General features: G+C 46.4%; 1 long non-coding RNA gene across 1 annotated transcript; it reads right to left on the bottom strand.

Annotated features, from left to right (window-relative positions):
* Positions 1-12404: 12404 nt before the first annotated feature.
* LOC140895487 (uncharacterized) lies at positions 12405-18094 on the bottom strand. The gene is made up of 2 exons (XR_012154210.2): positions 17837-18094; positions 12405-12687 (listed from the first exon to the last, which is right to left on the bottom strand). It is a non-coding gene; the product is annotated as an uncharacterized LOC140895487 (long non-coding RNA).
* Positions 18095-24038: the final 5944 nt, after the last annotated feature.

The raw sequence follows: 24038 nt of genomic DNA, 5'->3' as shown, positions 1-24038 counted from the left end.
TTGAGGCATCATTAGAGGAGGTTTTGGAACAAATTGATAAACTAAACTGTAATAAGTCACCAGGACCAGATGGTATTCACCCAAGAGTTCTGAAGGAACCCAAATGTGAAACTGAAGAACTACTAACTGTAGTTTGTAACCTATCATTTAAATCAGCTGCTGTACCAAATGACTGGAAGATAGCTAATGTGACACCAATTTTTAAAAAGGGCTCCAGCAGTGATCCCAGCAATTACAGGCTGGTAAGCCTGACTTCAGTACCGAGCAAACTGGTTGAAACTATAGTAAAGAACAAAATTGTCAGACACATAGATGAACATAATTTGTTGGGGAAGAGTCAACATGGTTTTTTAAAGGGATATCATGCCTCGCCAATCTACTAAAATTCTTTGAGGGAGTCAAAAAGCAGGTGGACAATTGTGATCCAGTGGATATAGTGTACTTGGATTTTCAGAAAGCCTTTGACAGAGAGCCTCACCAAAGGCTCTTAAGCAAAGTAAGGTGCCATGGGATAAAAGGGAAGGTCCTCTCATGGACTGGTAACTGGTTAAAAGATAGGAAACTAAGGGTAGGAATTAACAGTCAGTTTTCAGAATGGAGAGAGACAAATAGTGGTGTCCCGCAGGGGTCTGTACTGGTCACAGTCCTATTCAACATATTCATAAATGATCTGGAAAAAGGGGTAAACAAAAAGGTGGCAAAATTTGCAGAGGAGACAAAACTACTCAAGATAGTTAAGTCCCAGACAGATTGCAAAAAGCTACAAAAGGATCTCACAAAACTGGGTGACTGGGCAACAAAATGGCAGATGAAATTCAATTTGATAAATGGCAAAGTAATGCATATTGGAAAACATAATCCCAACTATACATATAAAATGATGGTGTCTAAATTAGCTGTTACTTCTCAAGAAAGAGATCTTGGAGTCATTGTGGATAGTTCTCTGAAAACATCCACTCAATGTGCAGCGGCAGTCAAAAAAGCAAACAGAATGTTGGGAATCATTAAGAAAGGGATAGATAAGATGACAGAAAATATCATACTATATAAATCCATGGTTGCCCACATCTTGAATACTGCATGCAGATGTGGTTGTCCCATCTCAAAAAAGATATATTGGAATTGGAAAAGGTTTAGAAAAGGGCAACAAAATTATTAGGGGTATGTAACGGCTGCCATATTAGGAGAGAATAATAAGACTGGGCCTTTTCAGCTTGGAAAAGAGATGACTAAGGAAGGATATGAAAGAGGTCTATAAAATCATGACTGGTGTGGAGAAAGTAAATAAGGAAGTGTTATTTACTGCTTCTCATAACACAAGAACTAGAGGTCATCAAATGAAATTAATAGGCAGCAGGTTTAAAACAAAAGGAAGTATTTCTTCACACAACACACAGACAGTCTGTGGAACTCTGCCAGAGGATGTTGTGAAGGCCAAGACTATAACAGGATTCAAAAAAGAACTAGATAAGTTCATGGAGGATAGGTCCATCAATGGCTATTAGCCAGGAGATGCAGGGATGGTGTCCCTAGCCTCTGTTTGCCAGAAGCTAAGAATGGGCAAGAGGGGATGGATCACTTGATGATTACCTCTTCTGTTCATTCCCTCTGGGGCACCTGGCATTGGCCACTGTTGGAAGACAGGATACTAGGCTAGATGGACCTTTGGTCTGACCCAGTGTGGTCGTTGTTATGTTCTTAAAGTAGCACCCTGTAACCCCATATTCATCATTCATATATGGTTGTGATATTTCATACCAAGCATGCCATGTAAGAGATCATATGAAAGGTCATGTTCTGCTGAAACCCATTGTTCTGTCAAAATATGTATATCATTGGTGTGCATGAAGTTATGAGATTTTGCTGTATGGTTGTTATTGAAATATGTTGGAAGTTTGGGAGTTGGCCCTTGCTAGTTCTCCAGTGACAACAAAGGAGGTGACCCACACCCAGGTGGGTGTTAAATGACCAGTAATCAGTAGGAGAGTTGTAAACAACGGATTCACAATTCTGTAAGAGAAGCACCACATAACGGGGATTGCTCAACCCTGTGACCACCAGGAATGCCTGGGCTAGTTTCTTTCCAGGGACATGGACCGCGAGACTTTAACTTCCCAGATATAGTCTGGAGAACCAGTGCTAGTAATAATAATAGGGCTCAGATTTTCCTAGATGTGATAACTGATGAATTCCTTTATCAATTAGTTGCTGAACCGACTAGAGGGGATGCCATTTTAGATTTGGTTTTGGTGAGTAGAGACAACCTCACAGAAGAAATGGTTGTAGGAACAACCTTGGTTCAAGTGATCATGAGCTAATTCAGTTCAAACTGAATGGAAGGATAAACAAAAATAAATCTGCGACTAGGGTTTTTGATTTCAAAAAGGCTAACTTTCAAAAATTAAAGAAATTAGTTAAGAAAGTGGATCGGACTGAAGAACTTACGGATCTAAAGGCAGAGGAGGCCTGGGATTACTTTAAGTCAAAGCTGCAGAAGCTATCGGAAGCCTGCATCCCAAGAAAGGGGGAAAAATTCATAGGCAGGAGTTGTAGACCAAGCTGAATGAGCAAGCACCTCAGAGAGGTGATTAAGAAAAAGCAGAAAGCATACAGGGAGTGGAAGATGGGAGGGATCAGCAAGGAAAGCTACCTTATTGAGGTCAGAACACGTAGGGATAAAGTGAGAGAGGCTAAAAGTCAAGTAGAGTTGGACCCTGCAAAGGGAATTAAAACCAATAGTAAAAGGCTCTATAGCCACATAAATAAGAAAAAAAACAAAGAAAGAAGTGGGACCACTAAACACTGAAGATGGAGTGGAGGTTAAGGATAATCTAGGCATGGCCCAATATCTAAACAAATACTTTGCCTCAGTCTTTAATAAGGCTAATGAGGATCTTAGGGATAATGGTAGCATGACAAATGGGAATGAGGAACTGGAGGTAGATATTACCATATCTGAGGTAGAAGCGAAACTCGAACAGCTTAATGGGACTAAATCGGGGGGTCCAGATAATCTTCATCCAAGAATATTAAAGGAATTGGCACATGAAATTGCAAGTCCATTTGCAAGAATTTTTAATGAATCTATAAACTCAGGGCTTGTACTGTATGACTGGAGAATTGCTAACATAGTTCCTATTTTTAAGAAAGGAAAAAAAAGTAATCCAGGTAACTACAGGCCTGTTAGTTTGACATCTGTAGCATGCAAGGTCTTGGAAAAAATTTTGAAGAAGAAAGTAGTTAAGGACATTGAGGTCAATGGTAAATGGGACAAAATATAACATGGTTTTACAAAAGGTAGATTGTGCCAAACCAACCTGATCTCCTTCTTTGAGAAAGTAACAGATTTTTTAGACAAAGGAAACGCAGTGGATCTAATTTACCTAGATTTCAGTAAGACATTTGATACGGTGCCACATGGGGAATTATTAGTTAAACTGGAAAAGATGCGGATCAATATGAAAATTGAAAGTTGGATAAGGAACTGGTTAAAAGGGAGACTACAGCAGGTCCTACTGAAAGGTGAACTGTCAGGCTGGAGGGAGGTTACTAGTGGAGTTCCTCAGGGATCAGTTTTGGGACCAATCTTATTTAATCTTTTTATTACTGACCTCGGCACAAAAAGTGGGAGTGTGCTAATAAAGTTTGCAGATGATACAAAGCTGGGAGGTATTGCCAATTTAGAGAAGGACCGGGATATCATACAGGAGGATCTGGATGACCTTGTAAACTGGAGTAATAGTAATAGGATGAAATTTAATAGTGAGAAGTGTAAGGTCATGCAATTAGGGATTAATAACAAGAATTTTAGTTATAAGATGGGGATGCATCAATTAGAAGTAATGGAGGAGGAGAAGGACCTTGGAGTATTGGTTGACCACAGGATGACTAGGAGCCGCCAATGTGATATAGCCTTGAAAAAAGCTAATGCGGTCTTGGGATGCATCAGGCGAGGTATTTCCAGTAGGGATAAGGAGGTGTTAGTACCGTTATACAAGGCACTGGTGAGACCTCACCTGGAATACTGTGTGCAGTTCTGGTCTCCCATGTTTAAGAAGGATGAATTCAAACTGGAACAGGTACAGAGAAGGGCTACTAGGATGATCCGAGAAATGGAAAACCTGTCTTATGAAAGGAGACTCAAGGAGCTTGGCTTGTTTAGCCTAACCAAAAGAAGGTTGAGGGGAGATATGATTGCTCTCTATAAATCTATCAGAGGGATAAATATCAGAGAGGGAGAGGAATTATTTAAGCTCAGTACCAATGTGGACACAAGAACAAATGAATATAAACTGGCTATCGGGAAGTTTAGACTTGAAATTAGACTAAGGTTTCTAACCATCAGATGAGTGAAGTTCTGGAATAGCCTTCCAAGGGAAGCAGTGGGGTCAAAAGACCTATCTGGCTTTAAGATTAAACTCAGTAAGTTTATGGAGGAGATGGTATGATGGGATAACATGATTTTTGCAATTAATTGATCTTTAACAATTTATAGTAAATAGGCCCAATGGCCTGTGATGGGATGTTAGATGGGGTGGGATTTGAGTTACTACAGAGACTTCTTTCCTGGGTATCTGGCTGATGAATCTTGCCCACATGCTCAGGGTTCAGCTGATCACCATATTTGGGGTTGGGAAAGAATTTTCCTCCAGGGCAGACTGGAAGAGGCCCTGGGGATTTTTCACCTCCCTCTGTAGCATGGGGCACGGGTCACTTGCTGGAGGATTCTCTGCACTTGTAGTCTTTAAACCATGATTTGAGGACTTCAATAGCTCAGACATAGGTGAGAGGTCTATTGCAGGAGTGGGTGGGTGAGATTCTGTGGCCTGCATTGTGCAGGAGGTCAGACTAGATGATCATAATGGTCCCTTCTGACCTTAATATCTATGAGTCTAAGAGTATAAAATAAGGGACAGTGACATCATGCTTTTACCATTCTCCTCCCCCACTTATGCTGGAAGCAAAAGAACACTGGGAAGACAAAGACTTGGACTGAGGAGACTGGTCCCAGGCTTTAAGGGCAAGTCTGTGTTTTAAGGACAGTAACCTACCTGCAACATCCAGTGGGGTGAGAAAAACTTTGAAGAAGAAGCTTGATCCAAATCCTGCTTTGTCTAATAAGGTTCAGGATTTAGACTGCATGCTTACTTTTTATTTTTGTTGGTAGCTATCTCTGACCTTTTGTGCCTATCACTTTCTGTAGTTAATAAATCTATTTTATATTTTACCTAAAACACTGTGTTTTGGTTGAGGCAGGATCTCCTCTTCTCTGTGAGAGTCCAAGGAGGGGGACACATGTCTGGGGGACCAGGACAGTGCCAAAGCCTCCTGTCTACCCCAATCCCATTGGCTCTGGCCTTGAAGCTCTGCTGAGGATCTGTACGAGGGCGATGGCTCTCGGTGCCGCGATGTCAGCAACCAGCAGCGGCATTCAGCAGATCAGCAGTGATGGTACCCCGGTTATCGACACCTTCCACTTAGCGAGTGACGCCATTCTGTTGAGTGGGAGCAGGAACGTGAGAGTGTAGACTGATGTGTCAGGGACTGTTGACACTCTCACGGTGAACTATACCGGTGACCGGGCTCTAGGGACCGGCGTCTCAACCCTCTGGAGGGGTGCCATGCGCTTGGAGAGCGGCTTGGGTGCTCCCAGCAGCATGGCTCTGGAGACTGCTGTCGTGGCCCTGCAAATTTGCACCAGCGCACTGTTTATCGCTGCTTCAAATCCAAGGAATGCTGCCTGGAGTCCGGGGACTGATGCCAGGAACTCTGGCAGGCAAGCCAACCCGCATCCATGGGCTGGTGGTGCTGCTCAGGTGAGCACTGATGGGACACCCCCTCTGGTGAAGAGTGGTGCCGCACTGATGGAGACCATTGGAAGGGTCCCAAAGCAGGTTTACCCCTCGAATGGGGCACCTCTATAACTAGCATGGGTAGCACCGGCAGGAACAGACGGCCTCCAGCGTGGATGGCACTGCCAGGTGCCGAGTGCCTCTGCCACTGCCCAGCGTGGTGGGCAGGTCTTGGAGTGGGCTCAACCACTCAGCGAGAGTTGGAACCTGACCTCCGTCCGGAGGGGAAGAGCTGCCCCTCATAGGTCTTTGCTTTCCTCCGGCCCTCTCCTTCTCTTTATGGGACATACGTCCCCTCCCAGCCTTTCTTTGCTCTTTAGCCAGTTCCGGGGATGGGGATCAGCGCTGGTCTTAGGCTGGTGCCAGCAGCATACTCTGCACTGAGGCCGTGGTGCTAGGAACAGAGTCCGATCTGGTCGGCTCTGGGGCCGGTGTAAGTACAGACTCCATAAGAAGAGCTTGGAGATGAATGTCCCACTCCTTTTTGGTCCACGGTTTGAAGCTCTGACAAATGTGACACTTGTCGCTAACATGGGTTTCCCCTAAGCACTTCAAACAGCTTCTAAGGGGATCACTGACTGGCCTGGGTTTCTTGCAACAGTCACAAGGTTTGAAGCCCGGGGACCAGGGCATGCCCAGTCCCTAAGCTAAGTCCCATTCGGGACTAACAAACACTAACAAACAAGGGAACTACAAAACTAAGAATTTCTAACAACTATATACAGAAAGTTCACAACTAGGCACAGTTGAGAGGAGTAAGCTTCCCGAGGCAAGGAGATGTTTCAGGACCGTCACTGGCGGTAAGAAGGAACTGAGGGTGAGAGGGAGTCAATGGCGCCCCTTATGTCAGTGTATATGCACACCACTTTAGGAGGCGCCAGAGCTGGTCCCCGATGGATACCACTGAGGGAAAACTTCTGGCTGTGGAGCAGTGGAACACACCTACAGTGGAATCGACATGAGCAAGCACTCAATGATGATTTCGTTTTGGTTTTTTTTTTTTTGGTGGTGAAGTGGGATTCTCAATGCTGTTTGCATTGAATAACTTCTCATTGCAATCATGGTTTCCAATAAAATGGAGGTTTACTAAGTTTCCAAATGATTAGAAAAGAAAACAAAGAAGCGATCTTGCAGGATGAATTAAAAAAGAAATTCACATGTTAGAAAGTGTGCTGGCAAAATATACAAGTTGCTATTTGATACTGTCAGACAGATCTCACTTCATCCATTTTAAAAAGACAAGCTTGTCTCCAAAAATACTATCAATGTCACTCTTAATAGATATTAATGGCTTTTCAAAGGAGAGTTCTAATAGATCTAAATTTTCAGAAGTGCCTAGTGATTTTGCATGCTTCAATTTTTGGGTGCTTATCTTCAGAAACTTGAAAGAAGCTGGGTTTTTCAGAGGGTGACTACTCAGCACTTGTGAAACCTAGAGTGCTTCAAGTTGTACATAAAAAAAACCAGGCACCCAAACTCATTAATCACTTTTGGAAATTCAGGGCTTCAGAATTTTTGAACTGGAGAAGTTCAAATTAAAATGATGCAAGGCAAAGAAAGCTTGCATTCTGAAATAACATACAGGGTTGGTAAAGTTATAAAACAAAGAAATGGAAGAGCTAGAAAACCTCTTATGAAGACATCTCATTGAGGAAAGACTGCACAGACAAAACATAAGTAGCAGCTTCCTTTCTGAAACAGTCAGAGTGAGTCCTCTAAACACAGTTGTCAAGACAAGCAAAGGATAGAAATAAATTCTGAAGCAATAGTAAGATGTGTAAAGGGTTGGACCCCCCTTCTGGGATGCCATTGGGATTTCACTTAGCCCACCTGCTCCATTAGCCTGGTCCCTCTTTCCCTCTGTCTTGCTCAATCAGGCTCTCTGGCCTCTTGCAGCACACACACAGAGGCAGGGAGCTCCAGCTATAGAATCACACAGAGTCTGCAAACAGCTCTGTATGGGAAATTGCCCAGCACTCAAGTGCAGCTTCCCTCTGGAAAGTACACCCAAGATAATATTGTCTTGCACTGAATAGAAAGATCTGCACAGTGCAAGCTCATAAAAATTCGCCCTCTCCCTCAGTGTGAAGAGAGAGATGCACAGCTTCTTTCCCCTCCCCCCCCCCCGATATGGATTGCACAAACTGGGTTATGTAGGAAACAAGAAATAAGTTTATTAACTACAAAAGAAAGATTTTAAGTCATTATAAGGAACAGCAAACAGAACAAAGCAGATTACTAAGCAAATAAAACAAAACATGCAAACTAAGCTTGATTCACAAAAGAAACAGGTTACAAAATGAAAAGGAGGACTAGTGGTACCTTAGAGACTAACCAATTTATTTGAGCATAAGCATCCGATGAAGTGAGCTGTAGCTCACGAAAGCTCATGCTCAAATAAATTGGTTAGTCTCTAAGGTGCCACAAGTCCTCCTTTTCTTTTTCCGAATACAGACTAACACGGCTGCTACTCTGACACCTCAGGTTACAAAATGTAATTTCTCACCCTAAATGTTGAATTAGCAGGATGTAGTTTCAGTAGCTCAGAGTTCCTGTTATTTCTCTTTACAGACTAGACTCCTCTATCTCAGTCTGGACTCAGCCCTGGCCTTTCCCACTGCTCGGTTCCTTTTTCTCTTCAGGTACTTTCAGCAATCTTTCTTCTTGGGCAGGAAGGCAATGGAGAAGAGTCCTCTTTGCCTTACTCCCCAACCTTAAATAAGAATTACATAAGGCAATAATTGTTTGTTTCCCAGTCTTAACCTCCCCCTCCTTTTAGTGGGAAAATTACTAGAAGTCCAAGATAGTATTTAGTACCAGGTGACGTAGTGTCACAGCCATGTCCCAGAACCCTTCTCAGGAAGGACAGATTGGTATCCTAAGTCTTATTGTTTCCTCCTAATGGCCCATCAAAGCGGATGGCCTGTTGTCTGGTGGGTGTCTCCCAAATACACACCCAGCTGTATTTGTTACATAGTCAATATTCCTAACTTTGGATACAAAAATAATACATGCATACAAATTGGATAATCACATTCGGTAAATCATAACCTTTCCAATGATACCTTACAAGACCCATCTTGAATATATCTTAGTTAGGCCATATTCATATCATAATTATATTTCTATGAAGAATATGGGGTGTAATATCAAAAGATGACATACAGTACATTTCTTTCTGCCATTCTGTAAAGATTTATTGCAATGACAAAAGTTTGGAAAAGCCTTAATGGTATATTTTGACACATCGGGTATCCAAAGCACCCCATATGTCAGGAGTTCTCAAACTGGGGGTTGGGGTCGCGAGGTTATTACATGGGGGGTCACGAGCTGTCAGCCTCCACCCCAAACTCCGCTTTGCCTCTAACATTTATAATGGTGTTAAATATATTTAAAGTGTTTTTAATTTATAAGGGAGGGTCGCACTCAGGTGTTTGCTATGTGAAAGGGGTCACCATTACAAAAGTTTGAGAACCACTGCCATAGGTTAAGTTGTGACAAGTGAAAAAAAAGCTTAAGAGTTTAAAAAAGTAATTTCTTAGCTCTAGTCTATGCTACAAATATGGGTATAACTGTATCATTCAGGGGTGTGGATTTTCCCTCTCACAGTGTAAAGAGTGCTATGTCAGCCAAAAAATATGGGTCACTGGGTTAGTAGGCCTACAGTAAGGGATAGTTCAGTTTGGGGCGTGTGCTGCCGCTCTCAAAAGCGGTTGCCTCGGCCTGTTTGGAAGGATGGAGTCTTTCCATAATCCCACAGGAAATCTAACAGCTATTGGAAGAAAACAGCAGAAGTAAAGAAGGTAAGGATGGGGGCCTGCGGACTAACAGCTCATCTACATTGTAATTCAGACAGTGTTGGGTAAGCTAGTTACAACCTTGTTACCCTGCCCTAAGGCAGATAAAGCACAGTTGTGCCTTGCAGTGTATCTTACACCAAATTATACTTTAATCATGTCCCTGAACTATGCAACAGCCTTGGATTCTTACAGGTTACAGCAGAGTTCTTGAACACCATTAAAACATAGTGCAGCCTTGTCAGCACTGGAACTCTGACCTTTGTGGTAAGAAAACAAACTGTTACCATGTTGTAATTGTGTTCATTTCATAGAGTAACTGGATCACACAACACTGCAAGAATTACAGAGTAGATGGGACAAGAGTACATTTGAGCAACATGAAGATACAAAGTAGTTCTCCGATAGCATTGAAGTATGGGTTTTAATTGTCATGCCTGCTTAAGAGATACAGGATGAATTTTTAAATACCTTTTGTTTAATTATAAGATTCAGATTGTAGACGTAGAAAGGAGGGAAAACAAGTTACACGACAGTAACAGAAAAAGTTTTTGTTTCATGAAATAAAAGATAAGGATTATTAATTTTTGAATCAACATGGAAAGCAATGCCTCTCAGGGTGAAAACAACAATAAGCTCACCAGTGTTTAACTGAGGCACACACACACATTCACACAATAATATTAGTTCTTATATAGTCCTTTTCATTCATATCTATTCTTTTCAATCTAGGTATTTGTACAGCTCTGGTCACTGTAGTATATGAAGACCTCACCATTATTAATGGATTTCATCCTCACAACTCTGAGATAAGGAAGTATTGTCCCCATTTTAAAGATGGAAAACTGAGGCATAGGTCAGATTAAGGCCCTGATCTCTAAAGCCGTGGATGGCAACCTGAAGCCCATCAGTTTGTTTACATTGACAGTTTGTTTACATTGGCCGCCGCTTCCCGCAGCTCCCATTGGCTGGAAATGGCAAACCACAGCCACTGGGAGCTGTGGGCAGCCGTGCCTGCGGACCGTCAATGTAAACAAACTGTCTCACAGCCCGCCAGCAGATTACCCCGATGGGCCACATGCAACCCGCGGGTCGCAGGTTGCCCACCACTGTTCTAAGGTATTTAGTTGCTTAATTCCCACTGGAGGATCTAGGCCTAAGTGATTTGTCCAAGGTCATGCAGAAAGTCTGTGGCAAAGCTAAAGAATGAACCTAAGTCTCCTAAGTTTAGTTCTAGACACTAAACCAGTGCTTCTCAACTGGTGGGTTGTGACCTCCCCACCCCCCAGGGCAACAACAATTTTATGACACTCTAAAGCAAAGAAAATCTCTCTTCCCCCACTTCCTGTTATTTGAACCTTATCCCTCACGGTCATGTATTCTCCACCACTCTCTTGAAACATGACATACAAATAAATTACACAGGCTTATTGCGGATTATGATTCCTATGGATAGAATTATGATTCTCAAAGCACTTCACTAAGGAAGGCATATTCATTATCCTAATTTTGCAGCTGGGGAAACTCAGGTGTGGTTAACTGAAGTGAGTTACCCAAAATCACAGAGCATGTAGTGACACAAAGGGTAAGGATGCTGCTTGGCAACCCTATGGGCCTGGATTTGACACACATTGCACCTGATTTAGATAAGCTCATAGAGGATAGGTCCATCAGTGACTATTAGCCAAGATGGTCAGGAATGCAACCCCATCCTCTGGGTGTCCCTAAGCCTCTGACTGCCAGATGCTGAAACTGGATAACAGGGGATGGATTACTTGATGACTGTCCTATTCATTCTCCTTAAAGCATCTGGCACTGGCCACTGTTGGAAGACATGATACTGGGCTAGATGGACCTTTGGTCTGACCTAGTATGGCTGTTCTTATGCGAGTGAGTGGCACTACCAAAAACAGAACCTGGATCTCCTGACTCCCAGTCAAATGCCCTAACCACTAGGGCCACTCTATCTTCTTGACTAAAAGGACAGTAGTAGCCACAGATGTGATAAATTGGTGAGATGTTGGTCAGAGTCTCCGATATACAAAAGTAAAGTCTGAATTTGTGCTGTCTAACTAAGGGGTAGATCTGAAATTGTAGAGAAGGCTTTTGCAGACAAGGGGTACATAAATTCAGCCGCAACAGGATCAGCTAATCATAAAATATGGCCTCAGCTGCACTATACTCTGCCTCAAGAACAAAGACAGAGCAGATGACAGGAAAGTTTTGTTGCTAGATATATATAGATAGTAGTTGATATATATAGATAGATAGATATATATATATATATCTACTTGGCCAAAGTGACAGATTCTTTTAACATTAACTCCTGTTAAACATTAATTTCTGGCAGGAAATATTGAAGGCAGTAATCAATCCTGATTTATGTTGGCTGAAGGTCTGACCCACTGTCTTCACTTTTGGTTACTCCATCTCAAAAGGAAATAGAAGAAATACAAAAGATCCAGAGAAGGGTATTGAAAATGATTAGAGGCATAGAAAGATTTCACTGTGGGAAAGATTAAAAAGACTAGAACTATTTAGTTTAGTTGGGGGATGAATAAGAGGTAACAAGGTAAAGGAATATAAAATAACAAATGGTACAGAGAAGGTAAATTGGCTGTTCCTATATACCCTCCCATAGAATACAAGTACAAGAGGAAGCGCAGTGTGATTAGGAGGCAATATAGTATAATCTGATTAAAGTAATTAACCTCTAGAACTCACCATTACTATTAATGAGTCAAAGAGCTTAGCATGATTTTTAAAAATTGTTATTTATATGACTAACAAAAATATCACATGCTTACACTAGCTAGGTTAAACATTTAAAAGAGCTATTAACCCTCTTGCTTCAAGACCTCAGTCAATTATTCAATGTTCTGGCTTGGAAAGAAACTTCACCCACAGGCATGGTGTTACGTAATTGCTCACACTGATGGTTTTACACCTTTCTCTCAAGATTTTCATGCTGGCCACTGTGGTAAAGAGGATACTGATTTAGATGAACTGAAGTGCAAACGCCGTTCCCGGTTCAGGAGCTTTAAGAAACAAACCAAGGAGATTTAAGTTCTGTAATAAACTTAATTTAAGAAACAAAATATCACTTCCCTCCTTTTGTCTGTCACATTCAGTTGCTGTAGCTTTTTTTAAATTAGGATTGTAGATTCAGAGCAGGGATTGCTTCTTCCTATGTGTTTGCACAATGCCCTAGCACAATGGGACCCAACACTGACTGAGGCCTTTAGATACTACCGAAATACAAATGATAAATAAATGAAAATATTAGACTTCATTCTGAGTGGAAGTTAAGGAGGTGGGGCAGTGCAAGCTATTGGAGAAGGCTTCCCAGCATACTGGCGGTCTCCATCTCTTATAATGGACCCATTAGCAGCCATCATAATTTAGAACAGCCTTCAAGCTTCTATGATGCATGCAGGGGAAGTGGCTCAGTACACAGACAGCCCCGAATTGCAGAGTACGTAATCGCCTCATATCCAAGTTACATGAAGAGCTCACTCCCTGCAGCCAAGGAACAAGGGCAATGTTCTCTGACTGATACATTAACTTAAATAAACTCTTTGGATAAACTTCCAGTTAGAATTCATTGTGGGTGATTCTTATACCAAACGTGGTTCACAAACACATGCTCTCATTTCACATGAGCTGTCCCCTATCTAAGTGTAACCAATACTGTGATACAAGCTGGAAGGACTGACATATCCCACAAATGTTAAATTTATGCTTTGTTTAAAAAAAAAATGGGAGGGATATTGCTTTTGAAGGAGTTTGAGTAATGTAATAATGAATATCAACAGAGGGGAAATTACTTTTTGTAGTGCTAACGAGGCCAATTCAATCATGGTGGATGTGGCCCATTCACAACAGTTGACAAGAAGGTGAGAGTATCAACATTATCACTACAAAAAATAATTTTCCCTCTGTTGATACTCACTGCTGAAATGGATTTCACGGAAAATATCTAGGGAGAGGTTAATGCAAATCCACCTCTGATTATGCAACAACCCAGCCTTTTGAAGCTACGCTCTGAGAAGTGGGCCTTTGTCTGCTGATCACTCCAAAATCAAAGGCCCAAGCTGTATAAAGGTAAAATTGAACAATTTATGGTGGTTCTGGTTCTAAATCTCAGACAGTCATGAACTTGTAATCATGGGGAAAACTCAGTTGAGGATTTTGAAGGACTGACATCTACCAAAGACCAGGGTTGCAGTTTGGGTGACTTCTGATAAGCTTTTTAGCATGCGTGTAGGTTCTTTTATTTTTTTTAAATAGATTTTCTCTATAATACTTTCACATTAAGAATAAATGCACTTGCTTATAAAAAAAAGTTTGTGGCATAACTAAAAACTTCATGCCATCGTGCTGTCCATGGCCTTCGAAGAGAAAGCAAAGCACAGATGCTGGCCTGGTTAGGCAGTCTGGCTTGCCGGGAATATCATAGTGTTGGCAGGGAACTTGTGCAGCCTGGAGAAGCCGGTCAGGAGGGAAAGAGATGTGGGTTTCTATCTAAGAGAGAAGACGGCTGAGCAACCAGGATCCTAGAGTGGGTGTCCTCAATGGATAAAGAGGGCGGGGGGGAATACAGGTACAGTTGCCCTGGCACTAGCCACTGTCGGAAGACAGGATGCTGGGCTAGATGGATCCTTGGCTTGACCTAGTAGGACCATTCTTAAGTTCTTATGAACTGTGACACTTTTGATTTTGTCACACATCACATTATGATAACAAAATTAGCAGTATACAAAATCATTGTGGCCCATGCTAACTGGATGAAAGACTGTTTACCTGATAGACTGAAAAAAGTAATTGTAAATGGAGAATCATCATTCTACGGAGATGTTTCTAGAGGGTCTCACAGGGAGCTGCTCTTGGGCCAATGTTATTCAATAGCTTTGTCAATGATCTGGAGAAAAATCATTGATGGTAAAATTTGCAGATGACACAAAAATTGCAGAAGTGGTAAATAATGATGGTGACAGGTCAGTTAGACACTGACCTGGATCACTTGCTAAAGTAGGCTCATTTGAAAACATGCTTTTTAATTCAGCCATATGCAAGGTCATAGGTTTAGGAACAAAGAATTGGGTCACACTTACAAGATGGGAGACAGTATCCCGGAATGCAGTGACAATGAAAATGACTTGGGGATAATGGCAGACAATCAATTCTATAGTTGAGGGCTAATGTGACCCTTGGTTACATAAGCAGGAGAATATCAGGTAGGAATAGGCAGGTGTTGTTACCTCCGTATACCGCCTTAATGAGACAATTACTGGAATACTGTGTGCAGTTTGGTGTCCACATTTCAAAAAGAATGTTGAAATACTAGAAAGGATTCAGAAAAGAGTTACAAGAATGGTTCAAGGTCTGGAAAATGCATTACACTGAAAGACTAAAGAAGTTCAGTCTATTTAGGTTATCCAAACGAAAGCTAAGAGCTGATTTGATCACAATCTACACGTACCTCAGGGGGAAGAGATTTCTTTTTCTGTGATTCATTTTCATAAAGAAACAGACTATGAAAAGCACAAAAAGGAAAATGACTTACAGCTCATATGGTTCCAAATACACGTGCTGCACAGGAGTGCCAACAGAATTATGCAATTTTACAACCTATCAAAACTGCAAGACCACATGGTACTATTACATAGACAATGTTAGGATGGGGGTAACAGTAACAGAAGACATATCTGGGTAGGGAGAGGAGGAAAAAAAGAGGAGGGGTTAAGAGAAATGGAGGTCTAGCATCTTTTCAGCCATCTCAACTTTTTTAATCCAAAAATATCTCAAAATGGATCCACATTTCTTCAAATTCATTTAATTGTTCTCTACGGTTAAAAGCTATTATTTCCCTGGCTTCTCCCCCAGTCAAGTCCAAGTACCACTGCACTACTCAAGGCATAAGCCTACTCTTCCATTTTTTGCAAAATCATGTGTTGATAGTGGATGGCTATTTAATCTACAGGAGACGACTTAACAAGAGGTCATGTTTGGAAGCTGGAACTAGAGAAATTCAATCTAGAAATAAGGTGCAAATTTTTAACAGTGAGAGTAATTAACCATTGGAACAACTTACCTAGGGATGGGGTGGATTCTCTGTCACTTGACAGTCTCGATTTCTGTCTAAAACATGTGCAATAGCTCAAACAGGGCTTGCTGCAAAAATCAGTGGGTAAGGTTCTGTGGCTTGCAAATAAAGGGCTACAGCCCTGCAAACCTGCGAGCTATTCCTGAGGGTCACCCTGAGCCCTTCAGTCTTCTCTGCCTCAGGACATGTGCCCTATTGGAGAGGGGTCCTTTCCCTGAGCCCCCTCCTTAGGACATATCTGGTTGCACCCTGGTGGGGTAGGGTGTTATAACTATTTAGATGGGGGTGGGGTTCTCTGGTTGTTACAGAGATGGGAGGGTGAGTGGGGTAGGATTCTTTGGTTAATACAGGGGGTGTGTGGGTGTGATGGTTGCGGGGAGGGGTGAAGTGTTCTGGTTGTAACAGAGGAGGCGGTGGGTAGGCTGGTTCGGGGGAAGGTGCTGTGGTTGTAACAGGAGTTGTGGGGATACAGTGCTCTGGCTGTTATGGAGGAGTGGGGTGGGTTGGTGGGGAGCAGGGTGTTCTGGCTGTTACATGGGGTGGGGTGGTTGGCTGCTCTGGCTGTTACAGAGGGGATGAATTGGTTGGGGTACAGGGTGCTCTGGCTGTTATGGGGCAGTGAGTTGGTTGAGGGAGGGGTGTGTGGCTGTAACAGAGGAGGGGACAGTGGGAGAGTTGGAGGAGGGGGGAGTGCCCTGGCTGTTACAGAGGAGGGGGTCTGAGGGTAGGGTGCTCTAGCTGTTATAGGAGAGAGGTGGGTTGGTTGGTTGTGGTAGGGGGCTCTGGCTGTTAGAGGGATGGGGGTGCTCTGGCTGTTAGAGGAATGGGTTGATTGGTTGTTGGGGGGTGCTCTGGCTGTTACAGAAGAGGAGTGGCAGGATGCTCTGGCTGTTACAGGAGAGGGGTGGGTTGGTTGTGGTAGGGTGCTCAGGCTGTTAGAGGGATGGGTTGATTGGTTGTTGGGGGGTGCTCTGGCTGTTACAGAAGAGGAGTGGCAGGATGCTCTGGCTGTTACAGGAGAGGGGTGGGTTGGTTGTGGTAGGGTGCTCAGGCTGTTAGAGGGATGGGTTGATTGGTTGTTGGGGGGTGCTCTGGCTGTTACAGAAGAGGAGTGGCAGGATGCTCTGGCTGTTACAGGAGAGGGGTGGGTTGGTTGTGGTAGGGGGCTCTGGCTGTTAGAGGGGTGGGGGTGCTCTGGCTGTTAGAGGGATGGGTTGATTGGTTGTTGGGGGGTGCTCTGGCTGTTACAGAAGAGGAGTGGCAGGATGCTCTGGCTGTTACAGGAGAGCGGTGGGTTGGTTGTGGTAGGAGGCTCTGGCTGTTAGAGGAGAGGGGTGGGGTGGGCTGGTAGGGTGCTCTGGCTGTTACGGGGCGGGGGGATCATTGCTGAGAGCCCTGGGTTTGGCGCTCGTTGTGTCTGGCGGTCACCTGCCTGCGGGGAGAGGGCGCACGGCAGGACAAGGGGTGGCAAAGGCTTTTCTCCAGCCCCGCCGGCGGCCGCTTGCAAGCCGCAGACGCGCTGCCTGCTCCGCCCAGCGCCCCAAGCCCCCCAGCAGGCGGACCCGAGCGAGCCTCTCTTTCCCTTCGCCCTTTCCTGCAGCGGGAGCCCGTGCCACGGAAAGGGGGGCGAGCGGGGAGCCGGCACAGCGTCCCCCCCGCCCCAGCCAGGGAGGCAGACGGGAGCACATGGCAACGGCAGGGAGCAGCGGCTGAAGGGAGGCAGCCGTAGCGAGGCTCTTGCCTAGACTCACTTCGCTTCCCGGCGCCCGGGCGGGACTCGGCCGCGGGGCATTTGGCGGGGGGGGGGAGCGAGGGGCAGGCCGCGGAGAAGACCCCGGGAGCGCGTCTCGCCGGCGGTTCGCACCCCGCGCAGGCGGTCCCCTGGGCGCGCCAAGGGAGCGCGCAACCCGCCCAGCCCCGAGCTGCTCCTTGGCCACCGGAGCCTCCAGACTCCCGGGCCAGCCAGCCATGGACCTCAACGCGTCCTCCGCCCCGGCGGGGGACAACTCCACCTCGGAGCTGGGGGGCGGCGCCTGGAGGAGCCGGGAGCCCTTCTCCATCTTCGGCATCCTGGTCCTCACCCTGCTGGTCCTCCTGACCGTCGCCACCTTCCTCTGGAACGTGCTGGTGACCATCCTGCGGGGCAAGACCTTCCACCGGGTGCCCCACAACCTGGTGGCCTCCACCGCCCTGGCCGACGTGCTGGTGGCGGCACTGGCCATGCCGCTGAGCCTGGTGAGGGAGCTGGCGGCCGGGCGGCGCTGGCGGCTGGGCCGGGCGCTGTGCCACGCCTGGGTCGCCTTCGACGTGCCGCGCTGCACGGCCAGCATCTGGCACGTGACGGCCACCGCCCTGGACCGCGACTGGTCCGTCACCCGCCACCTGCGCTGCACCCTGCGCGCCCGCCGCCGCGCCTCCAGCGCCGTGATCGGCCTCGCCCGGGCGCTCTCCGCCCTCATCGCCCTGGCGCCCCGCGCCGGCTGGGGCGAGGCCTACAGCCCCGCGCTGCAGCGCTGCCAGGGCAGCCAGGAGCCCTCCTACGCCGTCTTCTCCACCTGCGGCGCCTTCTACCTGCCGCTCGGCGTCGTGCTCTTCGTCTCCTGGAAGGTCTACAAGGCGGCCCGGTTCCGGATCGGCGGGCGCCGGGGGAACGCGGTCCTGCCGCAGTCGGAGAGGGGCCCGGTAAAGAGCCGCGGCGGGCGCCGCTGGGCGGCACGGGGAGGGGTGGGAGGAAGGGGCCGGGCGGGCACAGCTGGGCGGCACGGGGAGGGGCGGGAGGAAGGGGCCCGGCGGGCACAGCTGGGCGGCACGGGGAGGGGTGGGAGGAAGGGGCCGGGCGGGCACAGCTGGGCGGCACGGGGAGGGGCGGGAGGAAGGGGCCGGGCGGGCACAGCTGGGCGGCACGGGGAGGGGTGGGAGGAAGGGGCCAGGTGGGCGGCACGGGGAGGGGCGGGAGGAAGGGGCCCGGCGGGCACAGCTGGGCGGCACGGGGAGGGGTGGGAGGAAGGGGCCAGGTAGGCACAGCTGGGCGGCACGGGGAGGGGTGGGAGGAAGGGGCCAGCTGGGCGGCACGGGGAGGGGTGGGAGGAAGGGGCCAGGTAGGCACAGCTGGGCGGCACGGGGAGGGGTGGGAGGAAGGAGCCAGGTAGGCACAGCTGGGCTGCACGGGGAGGGGCGGGAGGAAGGGGCCGGGCGGGCACAGCTGGGCGGCACGGGGAGGGGCGGGAGGAAGGGGCCGGGCGGGCACAGCTGGGCGGCACGGGGAGGGGTGGGAGGAAGGGGCCGGGCGGGCACAGCTGGGCGGCACGGGGAGGGGTGGGAGGAAGGGGCCAGGTGGGCGGCACGGGGAGGGGCGGGAGGAAGGGGCCCGGCGGGCACAGCTGGGCGGCACGGGGAGGGGTGGGAGGAAGGGGCCAGGTAGGCACAGCTGGGCGGCACGGGGAGGGGTGGGAGGAAGGGGCCAACTGGGCGGCACGGGGAGGGGTGGGAGGAAGGGGCCAGGTAGGCACAGCTGGGCGGCACGGGGAGGGGTGGGAGGAAGGGGCCAGGTAGGCACAGCTGGGCTGCACGGGGAGGGGTGGGAGGAAGGGGCCGGGCGGGCACAGCTGGGCGGGAGGAAGGGGCCGGGCGGGCACAGCTGGGCGGCACGGGGACAGGCGGGAGGACAGGGGGCCAGGTGGGCGGCACGGGGAGGGGTGGGAGGAAGGGGGCCCGGCGGGCACAGCTGGGCGGCACGGGGAGGGGCGGGAGGAAGGGGGCCCGGCGGGCACAGCTGGGCGGCACGGGGAGGGGCGGGAGGACGGGGCCCGGCGGGCACAGCGGGGCGGCACGGGGACGGGCGGGAGGACAGGGGGCCAGGCGGGCGCCGCTGGGCGGCACGGGGAGGGGCGGGAGGAAGGGGCCCGGCGGGCACAGCTGGGCTGCACGGGGAGGGCGGGAGGAAGGGGCCAGGTAGGCACATCTGGGCTGCACGGGGAGGGGTGCGAGGACAGGGGGCCGGGCGGGCACAGCTGGGCGGCACGGGGAGGGCGGGAGGAAGGGGGCCCGGCGGGCACAGCTGGGCGGCACGGGGAGAGGCGGGAGGAAGGGGCCCGGCGGGCACAGCTGGGTGGCACGGGGAGGGGCAGGAGGAAGGGGCCCGGCGGGCACAGCTGGGCTGCACGGGGAGGGTGGGAGGAAGGGGCCCGGCGGGCACAGCTGGGAAGTGAAGATGGTAACCTTTTAAACAGTTGCTAATAATTGACTATCAGTGGACCATTTACCACTATTATGGGATAAAAGTTATTCCCATTTTCTCATATTCTTTTGTTTCAATATTCTTAAATGTGTGTGTATATTTATATGTATAAATGGAAAGTGATATGGATGTAGATTAGATAATAATTGCAATATCATAGTCCATTTAAAAAAATCCTAAATTTGAATCCAGTGTGCCTGGGTTTCTCTTTTGGAAAATTGTTAGGATAAAGAAAGAAAGAGAGCTGTATAGTGTGTGCTGGTTAGGGTATGTGTTTAATCTGTATACACTAAGTTGTATGTCTCTCACCCTCTACATACATCATTTGTTCACTCCTTCCATTTTATTTTGTTTTAAAAAGTATATACTTAAAATTATGGAATCAAGCAGAACACAAAAGAGAAAAATGGGACAATAATACTTATTCCACAATACTAGTAAATGATCTATTTATCATGTAATTACTGCCAGCTGTTTAAAAAGTTCATATTCTCTCCTTTAAGTTATCTGAAACGTTGATCGTGGTCCTGAAAACACCTACTTGGGTGAATAGTCTCATTAATTTCAATACTACTCATGTAAGTAAGAACTATTCTCCTGGGGAAGAGTTTGCAGGATTAGGAGCCTTGAGGTCCATTAAAACATGGGCCTCTAAGAGCCCAGTTCTGTCCCCTTACTCACAGTAGTATCATACTTCACCAATAAGCCAAAATAATTTCAGTGGGGCTGCCTGTGCAGTGAGGTACTACTCACCATGAGAGAGAGAAAGGGTAGTGGACTGAGTTCTAAATTAATTCATCTACGTTGGTGTCTACTTTCCTGTCTTTCTACAATCACTGTTTCCTGATACATACCTGTCCTCCTCCCTACTCTGTTCTGAAACTACAGAATAATTCGTGATTGTTTGTTTTCCCCACTTCCTGACCAAGTATTTTCACACTGTATTTTTTTTTAAAGTTGATCTAACCAAACGTGGACTGACTGAATGTTACAAAATAAGTGTGGTGAGGTACTCAGCCCCATATCCTCCACTGGGCCTGGCTCTGCCAAACCTCACTCATATACAAGCAGTAGAGCCAGCTGAAAAACTTGCTCTCCCACAGACACTCATGCAGTAGAAAACTTTATGGGCTATTATTTTGGAAAACTAATTTAACTGAGACAATACTACTAAGATTCTGCAACTCTCATCTTTTTCAGTAATTTAAACAAAATTAATTCCTGGGGGGTTTTTTTGTTTGTTTTTAAATATAGGTTGAATCCATGATTGTGATAGTATATTAGATAGTGAGGACTTTACACTGTGGCTGAAAAAAATTAAGCTTCATTTGCAGGTTTAAAAAGCACCATCCTAATCCCCAGGGAAAATCTTTACCACCTGCTGGAAGAGCTAAATGCCTGAGGCAGTGCTCTGAGCACTTATTGCTCTAGAGACTTGGTAGGCAAAGAAGACTGCTCAGAAATTAACCTGTAGAGAAGGAAGAAAAATCATGGTGTGGTTTTTGTTTCTTTGTTTTTTTTTTTGTTTTGTTTTTTTTTGCGTAGTTTATTCCTGATGTAAGAGATCGAGATGCACGTGTAAAAAGCTTTGTCCTGGTCACACTGAAGTCAGTGGGAGTTTTGCCATTGGCTTCAATGGGAGCAGGATCAAGTCCAAAATACCACTGGAAAAATACCAGATTGTGGAAGGTTTAGGGAAAAACAAAGGGGATGTAGAGCTGAGCCTTATTCCCAAAACATCACTGTCATTCCACAGGAAGAGCTGAAATGCTTAGATTTTTTTTTTTAAGTTTGCATAAAATCGGGGTATAGCAGAGAATCTGTCAAAAAAAAAAATAGGGTCCAGCATTTCTGGAGTAAGGGGCATCTCTCTTCCCCCCCCCCTTAAGTCAGGTGAGCTATTCCTTCTTTCTCCTTCCATGTCCAGGTCCAATTGATGGTACTTTTGTGGTTGGAGCCTGTCTTGACTCTGTCTCTCTTTTCTTGTATCTACTAACTCTCCTGTTTTCTGTCTTTTCTCTATTTGTCTCTCTTCACTTCTATCCCTCATTTCACTTTTTTCTTCCCTTCCCCTTCCCGGTCTCCTCTTACCCCACCCTGTCACATTCTGCGTCACTGTTATTCTCCACCAGCCTCGCTCCTTAACTCCTTCTGTACACCCCGTCGACTCTGTCCCCCAGCACTTCTAGAATTCAGCGCTGTAACGCAGCAGGTCTAATGACTAACAATAGAAATGCTATCAGCAATAGACATCAAAGGCTGGTAGTGCTTCTCAAACTGAAGGTGAGTAGTGATAGTGATGCCTATGGGAAGAGGGTGCCATGCTGTACTAGGAGGATTGCATATTGTGACACTGCATTAGAACTGCATGCCACAGTTGCAAACCTGAAACCATGGTAGCCTATTTGGCATTTTTCTAGCAACTGAGATGAAGGAGGAACAGATTTGAAGCCACAGTAGTTAAATGCCATCAAAATTGCCTGAAGAAACTGATGCTCCAGATGGAAGAATTATTATAATTATATCTTCCTTCTGTATAATGCCTTTCAGCCACCAGACCCAGACTCCAAGGTGCTTTATAGACTGTCAGTGTGCATATAATTATTTATAGAGTAAGAATAATTGTCTCCAGGCTGAGACTTGGCATACCAAGGCCAATTCCTACGCTTAGTTACAAGGGTGTAAATCCGGAATAACTCAGCTGACCTGAGTGTAGTTAATCCAGTGTAATTGTGAGCAGAATTTTGACTAAAATCTGAACCAAGGAGTTTTAAAAAACACTATTAAATGGTTTTCTGGTTTTTTAAGAGGAAGGAAAACGAAATGTCTGAGATCCTTCTATTATGTAATGAAGAATATGCAAAAATTCAGGGTTTTCTTTTTTTCAAAACACACAGACACTTATTTCCCACTGAAACCAATGGGAGTTTTGCCTGTGCAAGGACTGCAGAATCAGACCCTGAAATTAGGCTGGTCCTTTTAGATATAATTTCTTTTATAACAACCAAAGACTTGATTCTCTAACCATTACTCATATGACTAGTCCTTTACTTACATGATTAGTTTCAAGGTTCTTGTCACACAGAGCCACAGTCTGTGACATGCTTTTTCACAGTGAGCAATACCTTATCTCTGGTAAGAGGCCTGTTGAAATAAATGAGTTTAGTTTCAGAGCCAGATACTATTAAGAGTGCCATTAAAATCAGTGGGACTCCTTGTGGAATAAGGTATTGCTCAGGGTGAGCAAGAATGGCAGAATCTGGCCGATAAGGATTAGTTACTTGCATGAGACAGTGCTGCAGGATCAGGCCCCAGGTTAAGCATGAAGAGCTAGACAAAAGGGCCCAGATCTTCAAAGGCATTTAGGAGTCTAACTTTGTTGATTTTAATGGGAGTTGGGTGACTGTCTTTCAGGATCTCGGCCAGCTTCTGTTAATACTATTTTTTATAACGTACATATAAAGCATACACCTTTGTACACTGAAGGCCTGATCCAAAGCTCAAAAGGTTAATGAGTGTCTTTCCATTGACATCAATAGGCTTTGGATCAGGCCTTCTATTCTTACATTCAGAGCTCTCAACTCTACTGAGTTATGCTGCATATTCCACTTTGTAGCTGGTTGAACCTCCCTGTACGACATAATCAGGCAGGGCGGTGTGGGTTTTCCTCTTGGAGCTGCTCTGGGTTCTCTGCCCCTCTCTTCTCCCCTTTCTAAGAGCTTGAGTAATCCTTTTGCAAGTAGTTCCATTGACTGCAATCATTTTGGGCTCCACTAATTTTACTTTGTACCAATGTCCCCAGCAATTTAAACCTGGCAGAGGATTCCTCTAGTGTAAAGTAGCTCTGAAGCTGCTCTGAATTACTCTGGGACCTGGGATGGCACAGAATCCACTACAGAATTGGAGGTTGGGTTGCAAACAGGATGTAGGGTTTGATCCACTTTCCATTGATATCACTTCAATGGGAGTTGGATCAGACCCTTAAGAAGAAATATAACAATTGTTAGGGCTGAAAGGAGCGAAAACATTATCTTGGCCTGCACCCC

The sequence above is a fragment of the Lepidochelys kempii genome, chromosome 11 (genome assembly GCF_965140285.1).
Source record: "Lepidochelys kempii isolate rLepKem1 chromosome 11, rLepKem1.hap1, whole genome shotgun sequence".
NCBI classification, from domain to species: Eukaryota; Metazoa; Chordata; order Testudines; family Cheloniidae; genus Lepidochelys; species Lepidochelys kempii.
This window is presented reverse-complemented; position numbering and strand designations above follow the sequence as displayed.